The sequence below is a fragment of the Athene cunicularia genome (assembly GCF_003259725.1).
Source record: "Athene cunicularia isolate RWA chromosome 4 unlocalized genomic scaffold, athCun1 chr4_part1, whole genome shotgun sequence".
NCBI lineage: Eukaryota > Metazoa > Chordata > Aves > Strigiformes > Strigidae > Athene > Athene cunicularia.
Window position 1 is genome coordinate 30,147,945 of NW_020799098.1, and position 11,554 is coordinate 30,159,498.

General features: G+C 40.4%; 1 protein-coding gene across 7 annotated transcripts in view; it reads left to right on the forward strand.

The window, feature by feature from the left end:
* The window catches only part of TRMT9B (tRNA methyltransferase 9B (putative)), a 118,551-nt gene that overhangs the window by 83,633 nt on the left and 23,364 nt on the right, over positions 1 to 11,554 (forward strand). For 3 of the 7 annotated variants that reach the window (XM_026846521.1, XM_026846526.1, XM_026846524.1), the window contains exons 3-4: positions 3,534 to 3,685; positions 6,244 to 6,436. The exons of 2 other annotated variants lie outside the window; for them this stretch is intronic. The gene's annotated coding sequence lies outside the window, so the exon portion shown is untranslated. The remainder of the gene's footprint in view (positions 1 to 3,533; positions 3,686 to 6,243; positions 6,437 to 11,554) is intronic. 2 more of the 7 variants (XM_026846522.1, XM_026846527.1) reach the window with 1 other exon arrangement.

Below are 11,554 nucleotides of genomic sequence, written 5' to 3' on the forward strand. Positions count from 1 at the left end.
TATGAGGCACTCCAGGAAGACAAGTCATCCCACCTTTTTAAGAGTGAGACAAACTGCCTTGTGGAGCTGTCTGTCTGTCTTTTTCTCTGCTATCCATATGGGAGTCTGGACTGTTAGCTCTGCAGAGAGACCTGGACAGGTTGGAGCCATGGGCTGAGGCCAACTGGAGGAGTTTCCATAAGGCCAAATGCCGGGGGCTGCCCTTGGGCCACAACAACCCCCAGCAGCGCTACAGGCTTGGGGAGGAGTGGCTGGGGAGCTGCCAGTCAGAGAGGGACCTGGGGGTGCTGATTGACAGCCGGCTGAACAGGAGCCAGCAGTGTGCCCAGGGGGCCAAGAAGGCCAATGGCATCCTGGCTTGTGTCAGCAATAGCGTGGCCAGCAGGGACAGGGAAGGGATCTGACCCCTGTACTCGGCACTGGTGAGGCCGCCCCTCGATTCCTGTGTTCAGTTTTGGGCCCCTCACTACAAAAAGGACATTGAATGACTCGAGCGTGTCCAGAGAAGGGCAACGGAGCTGGTGCAGGGTCTGGAGCACAGGTCGTACGGGGAGCGGCTGAGGGAACTGGGGATGTTTAGTCTGGAGAAGAGGAGGCTGAGGGGAGACCTCATCGCCCTCTACAGCTGCCTGAAAGGAGGTTGCAGAGAGCTGGGGATGAGTCTCTTTAACCAAGTAACAAGTGATAGGACAAGAGGGAATGGCCTCAAATTGCACCAGGGAAGGTTTAGACTGGATATTAGGAAGCATTTCTTTACAGAATGCGTTGTTAGGGGTTGGAATGGGCTGCCCAGGGAGGTGGTGGAGTCCCCATCCCTGGAGGTGTTCAAGAGTCGGGTTGACATAGCGCTGAGGGATCTGGTGTAGTTGGGAACTGTCAGTGTTAGGTTAATGGCTGGACTAGATGAACTTCAAGGTCTTTTCCAACCTAGATGATTCTGTGATTCTGTGAAAGAGATAACCATTGCTGAAATACCATTTTCTCTGCAAAGCCCTGAAAAACCTCAGAAGTAAAGCAGAAATAAAAAGAAACTTCTGGGGCTTGGAGGTGTAACATAGGAACCTACTTCTTTTCCCCTGTCTCCAGTCACCTCAGAAATATGTGCTGCCTTCATTGGGACCAGTCAGTCATTTATGACCTGGGCCGGTACATAGCAGATTGTACAACTTGCATCCACCTTAGGGGGATCCTTTGACAACTGCGTGTCCTGAATCCACACCAGCACAAGTTCTGGAAAGGTTTGTTCACATGATCTTTCTCCATGAGAGAATCACTTTCTTACAAGACTCCTGAATAAGCTCATCTATGCTCATCGATGCTCATGGAAAGGTTTTAGAGGATTTAGGGTATGCTTAAAAGATGCGACACACCATACCTTCCTGCCACAGTGCTGAATTCAGCTGCTGTGTGCTAGGGTAGTCCGCCTTTTGGGCTGGGATGTCCACTAAACTCATCTCCAGCCTCAGATATGAGATTTTGATGCAAGGACAGAGCTAAATAGACAAGGCAGAATCATGGGACTGCTGACTGACGCTATACCCTTCATACTACTCACATGCTTGAAAAATGATTCTGATGCTTAGATGATGAGTGCAGGTTGAGAGTGTTTAGAACAGAAGAATACAGTGAAATGAACAAGTGAGACATATACAATGCAAAAACATTTCATTTGTAACAATACCAAACATAAACTAGGCAAAATATCATGATTCTTGGAGAGGAGCACTGAAAATTTCTAATGAATATTTGTTTCTATTACAATATGGTCTACGTATACATATGGTATAAAGCGAACTGTGAAGTAATACAAGTGAACTACTAATGCTGAAGTAAAGATGTCTAAAATTGTATTAAACCCCAACAAATTGCATGCTTCCACAACAATGTAAAGTTATCTGTATGTAGTACACTGACGACAGCAAGTCAAATTTCTAGTTGGGCTGCCTGTAAGCCTTTATTAAAGCAATGTAAGAATCTCAATGGGTACCACATTAGTAGCATGTGCAAATTTGGGGACAGAGTCTGGTCTTGTGATTCTTACTGTGAATCAGCCAAAAAGAACACAATTTTTGGAAAGATTAGGACTCATAAATCCAACCATCTCTCTATTTTGCCACCTGATCTGCTCTCTGAACTCCAGCTGAATAGGTCTGAGTAGATCTCATATTGACTAAAGGGATCTTAGATATTCACTCAAGTAGAGATACTGGGGTTCAGTTCAGTGGTTGAAGTATAGACTTCAGTGCCATTTGTGATGACGTAGGCGATCCTGTTAGGCTTCAGAAGGGTCTTATACAGTTCCTGCATTGTATTTCCCAGTCTTATGGGGATATTTCAGGTGCACAGACCTCTCTCTGTAGCCACCTAACCTGAGATTTCTTCTTCTGTGAGGAAATACTTGTAACTCAGGTTATATAACTAAACATATCTTCAAACAGATGGCTCAGCAGCATTCATTTGTCTGATTTAGGGGGAATTGTGTATGTTGTCAAGTCTAAGTGCAGGGATGTGCGTCTACATCTAGCTTTAAAAATCTGCATTGTGAATGCAGAACTAGTGCACAGCTATGTGACAAGTGTGATTGGTAGTGGCTAAACTAGTAGAAGCAAAACAACTTACTGTGTAAGCATATGCAGAGAAGATAAAGACTGCATTACAGTATGAAGGTAGTTACGAGATAGCTGTAAGGATCGTGAATAATACATGATCATAATGCTATACAAGCAGAAACGTTTTCTGTCTGTAGAAAACAGGAGAGTGGGAACGTTCTTCTCAAGACGCTGTTCTTTTAGGCACATAGCAATAGCTTTAATCCACCTCCATTTCCTCCTCCTGGTTTTCAACTAACTCATTGCTTTCCATGAGTGAGCAGCTTTCAGAGCTTGTATCTTGCCTCAGTGGCATCTGTTGGACCTGGAAAGAAAAACCTGTCTTATGTAGCTTTTGTTTGTGAGGGGTGGGCATGCCTGAGCTGAAGCCATATCAGAGAAGCCACTGCCCATGATAGCAGGGCATAGGATTCTTTTCAGGTAAACAGGACCAAGGTGTACATCTATACTGTCAAGGTTTAAAAAAAAAGAGGGGTTTGGGCTCAGCCACTGTCCTCCAATGGTCCAAACTCTTTAGCTATTAGCATGTTTCCTGCAATATTTTAGTAAATGACACAGGATTTTACCAGATAATTCCTGAGCTTGGCTCTTAAGACAGCACAGGTTTGGGGATTTTTCCTGAAAGGCAGTTCCCTGCTCCCTGTCCCATGTAATAGCACTCAGCATCTTGGCCAGGGAGTAGAGGTGCCATGGCCTGTTTGATTAATTCGTTTGAATGAATTGTAGCATATCTCAGCCCTCTAACTTCTGTCCCTCTCTGATACAGATCAGATATTTCCCTTCAGATCTTTGTTGCAGTTCCTGTCAAAACATGAAGATGCTACCCTAAAGTCTTCTAGTGCTCAAGAACATTTTACACATCCTTTTGCTTTAAGATTTTTGGGGGGCTATGTTTTAACCACATCTTTCTAGTGCTCATGTCAGGTGCTTTTCCTGCCAGGGGTCACTCTCTGAAGGCCTAAAAGCTCCGAATGACATCAACAGAGAAACATGTTAACTTCTCCTCCCCACCAGTGACCTTGAGTATAACAACAGTTTTCTTCCAAATGAGAAATCTGAAAGTCCTCAGAAAGTGGGTAAGTCTAAAATGGTTGACCCTTTCAAAGTCTTTTAAAGTTCTGTTATTCATTTTGAGTGGTCTTACCGGTAGATCTCACTTCAGAGACACAAGTGAACCTATAGCTTTAGTAAACTAAAGAAAGTGCATTTTCAAGATGAGAAGTGAAATTCAGAAAGACAATTTGTTCTAAAAAGAGAAAAAAGGGTTGTCAACAAGTGGAGACCACTGGTAAAGACTCAGATGGAAATTACAGGCAACTCCCTTCAAACTCCATTTAACCCCTTTCCCAGTAATAAAACCACCACCTGAGAAAGCGGTAGCCAGCAGGATCGCAACTCAGTACTTGCTGCCCTTGCGACTGCAGTGAACACCCCTGTTCAGCATGGTGCTTCTTGGGAGGGATGGCTGTAAGGGGACTATTGCCTGCATTGAAAAAGAGAAATATCTGGGTGAGGCCGTGTTCCTTTCTGCCTAGAATACAAATAGCAGTTCAGCAGCTTGTCAGGGTTTTCCCCAAGATTTTTCTCCTTCCTGGACTGCATATCAAAAAGTTTCAGGTATGGAAAGAGAGTAAGATTCCCAGGACCTAATAATTGACTTAATTCCTATCCAGAGCACAGCCTAGTGGTTCTTTCATACACCTGCACACCTGCAATTTTGTGGGCTGGGGAGGAGGCACAAGGCAGGAGGGACAGGGATTTAGGAGAGAAGGTTTTGGGTAGAACATGATATACAGTCTGTTCTTCTACTTCCCAAAGCCAAATTTTTAAGGCTTTCTGATCTCTTAATCAGACATCTATCACAGCATTGGCTGGAGACCCTCTTTTGTGAACAACGTTGTAAACATGCAGTTAGAGATGGCCTTTGAGAAGGATCTTTTAGGTGTGCTCTCTGGAACATCACATCATTGCTCTTCAACACTCACTTCCATTTCCACTTGCATTGCTGGATCTGAGTTTCTTCTTGCTCATAGGAGGATGCAGAAAGGTAGATTCTGGAGTTAAGTGGTCCAGGGAGAAGGTGATATACATGGATAGAGATTTGCCTATCCCATCCCCCTGTTGGGGGACCCATAACATTGAGGAGATTTTCCCGGATCTTGAGAAGCTCTTGTTTAATTTTTGGTGAATTGTTATGGGAGTGAGAAAAAGTCACATTTTTGACTGTCTCTTGTTCCAGACTGAGAGGACTCTGCAGCTCTTCAACACATGCTCTTTGCTTAGATTTATTTTTAGTAGGGTTCTCTTCATTTTTTTGTTTTGTTTTGTTTTGTTTTTTTCAAAATATCTTTTCATGAAACTAAATTAAATGTGCAAAGAAGGGAGAGAAAATCAGAAATGAAGCATAAGACATTTCACTCTTGTTACTTTAACTTAAAAATGGGCATAGGTAAAGAAACAGAAAAAGGTCCTGAAATATAATGGGTCTCTGTGTCATCTCTAAGAACTGCTTCCAAAAGGCTCCCTTCCATCAATCCCTTTTTAAATACAAAGGAGCAGAAGAAGCACTTTCAGTGTTTCACTTCATTGAGTATGCAGGAGGAATACTGTGGGAATAAGCTTAGAAATATTAAGAACTCAAATTCAGACTCCTTGATGTTAACAACTTTCCTTGCCAAGACAGACCTTTTTTCTCTGCTCAGGATGGAAATCTGAGCTATACACATGTGTAGCTAACAGGAGACTCTTTTCCTATCTCTGATGCAATTTGGACATGAGGGTCCAACTGGAGTGTGTTGCATATGTTTTCTGCTCCTTGGTGATCAGAAGAAATTAAATTAGACTAACCTCCTTGCCACAACTATCCCTTGAAATGTATTGATGGATGAGAAAATGGGAGGTGGTCGAGACAAGCAGTTTGGTCCTGACAGGTGTGGGTATGTAATGGATCTTGGTCTTCTGTGAATATGAGGAGACTGTGGAATGCTGTCTTTTGATACTGTCCACTGTGTAGCTGCATGTGACTACTGCCAGCATGACACATAGGCACTGCCTTTTAGTGGTGTGTGATCCATTGCATGGAGGGACTGATGGGATGCTCGCTGCTTATATTTCTTTCTGTCCTGTATACCAGATACTGGTTTTAAGCAACATTCAAAACCATTTGTTGATGGCTCTATTTTTACAGTGTTTTGGTCTTGCTTAATACACTAAAATCACGTGAAAACTGAGCCACATACAGCTGTTTCCAAACCACGTGTGTCATGGTCTGCACAGTACGTGACATTGATAGCAGCCATTGTATCTTTCGAGCTCAGTAACTCAGGCATCAGAAGACCCAGCTCATTTTTTTTCAAATTCTAACTAGATTTGTAATACACCTGGTAAATATCTGCCCTTTCAGAAACACAATTTCACTTCTGCCAAAATAAGCATTAAGAATACTGCAGGTCAAGTGGTTTACTGTTGGTATGAGCAACAGCATAAGTAACCCATAATTTGAAACTAAAATGAATAAGTAGCTGCCATTGTATGACTTAAGACTCTAAACAAAACAGAAGGAAGTAAGGAAATCCAAGAAAAAACTTCCTGAAGACAAAAGAATGTTACTGCTGAGCTGCTTTTCTTGCTTTAGCTGTGACACTGAGGTGGGAGAGCAACTACAGAGGTGAGTGGATCCTCAGATAAAGGACTGGAAAATAAATCTGGATAGGAACAAAGAAGCCCTGAATCTCTGCATGAATGCTTTGAGCTTAAGGAGCTGAGTTTGAATGAAGTATACTACCTCCAGTTTCCCACATCTCCTGGGACAGCTGTTCAAAAGACTGGTAAGAACCTGTTAACAGAGTATGTAGAGTCAAATTTGCCACCGTATGTAGACAAATCTTTTAACTGAACAATGTGCACTGCACCGTTCTAGTCTGTTTTAAGATGTTTCTAAGTTGAATGGCTAAAAGCATCTGGGACAGGGATCAATGTCTAGAAAGCTAAGTTGAGCTCTGGCTTTTTCATGACTTTACATGTGTTTTGGGACAAATAATGATCTCCTGTGACACAATGATTGTTAATAATGTAACAGAAGAAGTAAAGTTTATGCTTTCCAAAGAGAAGTAGGAGCATTAGAGGCCTGCAGCTTACTTTACTCAGGAAAAGCTGAATTTTGGTTGATAGTGGAGACATTCAGTGAAGTGCATTTTTATTATAGGCTTCAATTCAGATCAAAATGTCAAAACACTATAGGGCAGTAATCTTTATTCTTAGCCACAGAGAGGAAATGTATATATTTGAAAAGCCTGTCCTTGTGAAATGTCTGCAGCACTTTTGCAGAGGCAAGAAATTTAAGTACCGAGTGCTTTGTCCTGCAAAGAGACTGCTGTTGAATAATAATTAGTCCTTGTAAGGTAAATAAATTCAACTCTTTCCCTGCATGCCAAATAAGGTCTTATGGCTTCAAGATGCTGGGATGTAGCTCAGGGTCTGAAAATATGCCATCCTAACATCTATAGTGTGGGGATGTCAGCAGTCCTGAAACTCTTGTGTTGCTCTGTCTCCAACATAGTTAGGCACAAAACTATGTCATATTGTTTCTGTTTGGAATTGTTATTTTATTAACAAATGCTCTGTCCCTTTGATGCCACAAAAACCCCCAACAACTACTACTTCTCCTGAAAACTGACATTACAAAACAAAGGAGAGGAAGGTTGATACCAAAATGAAACTCAGCAAAGCAACTGTATCAAAAAAAGGTGTTCTCAGTCTGATTGATAAAGACAACAGTGTCTCTATGTTCATCTTTCTTCCAAAATTTTGACTTAAATAATTTTTAATTAAGTCAAAACAAAAATATATATGAAGTACAGTTTATCGGTGTACAAATTTTACCCATCCTTACTGTCACTTGGCAACGTTTTCAGGTAATATAATTGATGTATTTGGTCAATCTGTGGATTTGGGGTTTGGAATTGTACTTGGAGAATAGGCAGTGGGTCCACTTGGGGAAGATAGGACATAGATTAAGTAAGGATGGCAGAACTGGCACCTTAAGGAGCCCTGCATTTTTATGTGGATTTCTTGGATCTACTATTACATTTCATAATAATTATTTTTCAATTACATTTTCTGCAACACCATTACAGTTGTATCTCGCTTTAGTCTGATTGTGAAACAAGAAAGGAATCTCACTCTTTTGTGGTCTGTTCTGCTTGCTTTACCTCTTGCAACTACATTGAAATCACAAAGTCTCATACTGTGAGGTAAACATAATTGTCCTGTAAAGCTTGGTTATAATACTTAAGTATTAAATAATAGCGCTTAGCACTTATGCAACTTAATGCCCTATAATCTTCAAAGCACTTTACAAATCTTAACTAGTTAATCCCCATAGCAGCTCTGCATGGTAGGTTATGAAGGCCACACATTAAAAATCTCCCACAATATGAGCTTGCTTTGCATATTAAGCCTGCGTGAAAATATATCCGCACAGTTATGTCCCTGAAGTCATGAGTGTTTAATTTTACTGACTGTAACATGCCTTACTTTCAGTAACTTAGTTCTGCTTTCTTATCCCATTCAAGGGAAATCCATTACAACTACAGTATGGCTCAGCATGCGGTATTATCACAATTTTGAGGATACTTTTTATTATTAAAACTCCTAGAAGGAAATAAGAAGTAGAGCATCTGATTTTTTTTTAAAGAAATCAAGTTTCTAGTGCCAATGATTGCAAAGAAGAAAGTGTATGGAAAAGGGTCAGAAAGTCTTTAATGACTGAGGTGCTCAGTAGTAACTACCATTTTTAGCCATTGTTTCAAAAATGTGAATTTTGTGATATTAAGATTGATTGGCAAACAAAATATACTTATCTGAATTTGACTGGGGAGCTTAGGCCTTCAGAGACCCACTTCATTTAGAAAATAGTAGGTTTTTCTAGCTCAAATTTTCTTTTAATTTTCATGTTCCAGGGGAAAAAAAAAAAAAAAAAAAAAAAAAGAGACTCTTGAATAGTTATTGCTTTAGCCCGTTTCAGGTCTAAAATTTCCCATGAAGTGGAAAAACTTCTTTTAGCCCACTGTAATAATGCTAACTTACTGATAATGTCACAAACACCACTGGTTCCAATTTTTGTTAGTTCTGCTGGAAAGCTTTTTAAAACACCATTACAGTTTGAAGGTAAGATTCCAATTCTATGTGAAGACCAAATTCACCAAAGATGTAAGTAATTAGCTGATTATTACATCTCAAGCACATCCATAGATAATAAGCCTCTGAAAAGTATTTATTCTTTGTACTACCTAGTGTAGAAAGGAAACAATGACTTTGACTGGTGAGGCCTTCTTTCAAGAGAAGCAAATAGAAAGTAGAGTTTTTGTCCCAAATTAAAAAAAAAACAAAACAATCAATTTTCCAGAATGTCTACTGAGACAGTCAGCATTATTTATACATACAGTATGATTCTTCCCCTCCAAGACATCAGGCAACTTAATGCCTTCCTTTTGTTGTCATCTACAACTGTCTCTCACTGTAAAGTTTGTAGTCCGAGAGCTGATCTTTTGTAAGAAGGAAGCTCTATGATATGATGAAGACTGACCTCAATTCCTTATTTCCCTTCTGCTTCAATCTGGAAACTTTTGTTTCCTTGGCTTTTACTCTCTTTCTTCCTGTCTTTGTTTTCCTTCCTTTTCATTTTTTTTTTTCCACCTTTGGAGGAAAATAACAAATAACTTTTGAGGAATAATTAGCAATCTCTGTGACCCTATGGTAAAAATCTTTACCTGATTCACTACAGAAGTGGTTATCTAAGGGTAAGGGTTTCAGACCAGGGAAAAGAGAAATTTCCACATGAGGGATGATAAGGGATGAACAGAAAAGAGACCCTAGAAAGTAAAGGAATAAATGGATGAGAATACAAAAGGAGACATAATTAGCAAGTCTCACATGCTTGCCACTATGTAATTTCGGATGTTTCAAATGGAGCCTGGTTCTGCAGACAGGCTCATAATTAAGTACAGGGTTGCAAGGCACATGCACAAGAGGTCTGAATTAAGGTTTCATGGGTAGCCTTCTGGCTTTCCCAACATTTGGTCACTTAATTTAGAGACCTAAATCCTTTTTAATATAGAAAAATTGATTTTGATGAGGTCTTTTAATTGTTTAGGGAGGAGGTGTTGTTAAGGACTGCAATTTATTATGTAATTGTAGATGCATAGTACTTCAAAGGAAAAAGTATTCTATTTTCAGTCTGCCTAAATTTGTATACCATGCTGAGACCTTAATACCTGTGGGATTTTTGCCTAAAGTGCATTAAGCTACATGACTAGCATCTACTTCAAATGCATCAGAAGCAGGAAGTCTGGCCAAGAATATATAGGACCAGTAGATAATAATAATTTTAAAGAACATCCAGAAAAGATTAGGTTATAAGGGGAAAGAAAGGCTGCATGAATTCACTCCAGGGAGTTTCAAGAGCGTCTACAACAGAATCTTTTTCTAAAAAGGTTAAATTTGAGGCACTTGCTTCAAACTGAAGAGCTTTTAAAGGAAGTCAATAATTATGTAAACAAATAACATGGACCAGATGGTATTCACACTTGAGGAATTTTTAGGAAACAGGTAGGAAGTTACTGCAGGTGCTGAACTATGAACTGTTAAATGTAGCCTTTTACTGAAATGAGTTTGGTACCTGAAGGCACAGTAGGGCAACTTCGATGGCATCTTGCAAAAAAGGTATCTGAGAGAGTGTAGGAATGGCAGACCCTAATGTGTCTGTACCAGTCAGTTTAGCTGATGTTACATTACGTAATTACATTAGCAGACATATGTGAAAGTATGGAATAATAGGGACAAGGCGACACAATGTTTGTAAAGGAATCAGATCAGTCAAAACTTTTTGAAGGAGTTAAGAAGTTTAATTATGATTTAAGCCAACAGCCCTGACTGTTGAATACCTTAATAAAGAACACCAAGAGCTTCATTGTTACTACATGACTTTGATATATTTAATAGACTATTAGGTTCTTCAGTGTATTTTTCTCAGCTTGTTCTTACAGTCTTCCCATGTCACTATTGGTTTGTTTTGTGAGCTTTTTTTTTTGTTTTGTTTTGGTTTTTTGTTTGTTTGGGTTTTTTAAGTTCAGGTGGAATTGTCAAAATAAAAGCAATGCATGTTCCTGAGTCATTTTGGCAGTTTTGAAAATCCCATCAATACACAGACATGTTCCTATTATTTCCCCATAATCCTCTTCCAGCTACCTCCAAAACTGATTCGAGCAAAAGGCTACATGTAACAGTAAGTAGTTCAGTACCTTCAGTACTTTGTGAGATGCTGTGCTGAGTTCTCTGTCTGTCACACTGGCTTGGTTTTTTTTTTTTTCATCACATTCTTCTCTATCTGTAATCTCTTATACATAATTTATAGAGTCTTGGGACCGGACTATCTCTTTGGCTTGCGTTTATAGCACTAATAGTACCGGGGTCCTGGCACATGACTGTGTTTCTGTGTACTTGTCTAATAAACACCTATAAATATATGAAAGTATAGAAGCAATCTGCCATTTTTAGACTGCTTTAATTGGAGTCGGTGCTGGAGTAGGGGGAAAAAAAAAAATTATTCACCCTCAACACTCTCGGGATGGGAAGCCTTGCAGGCAGGACCTAGTTAGTCACAAAGGTTATCTTTGAGCTTAACCTTTAAATGAGGAAAGACTAATCCTCCTTGGCCGCTTTTCTCACCAGCGGAGACAGCACGGCTCCCATCAACCTCGGTTTAGGGGAGCTCGGGCACCCTTCTGTACGCCCCCACCTTTGCCAGAGCACCCCACTACCACCATCGTCTCCATCAGCATCCTCTCCTGGCAGAAGGCGCCCCAAGGGATGAGACAGGAGAGGAGTTAACAAGGGAATTGATAACCCGGCCCTTTTCCCCCGCCTCCTACTGGGAAGGAGGGGGG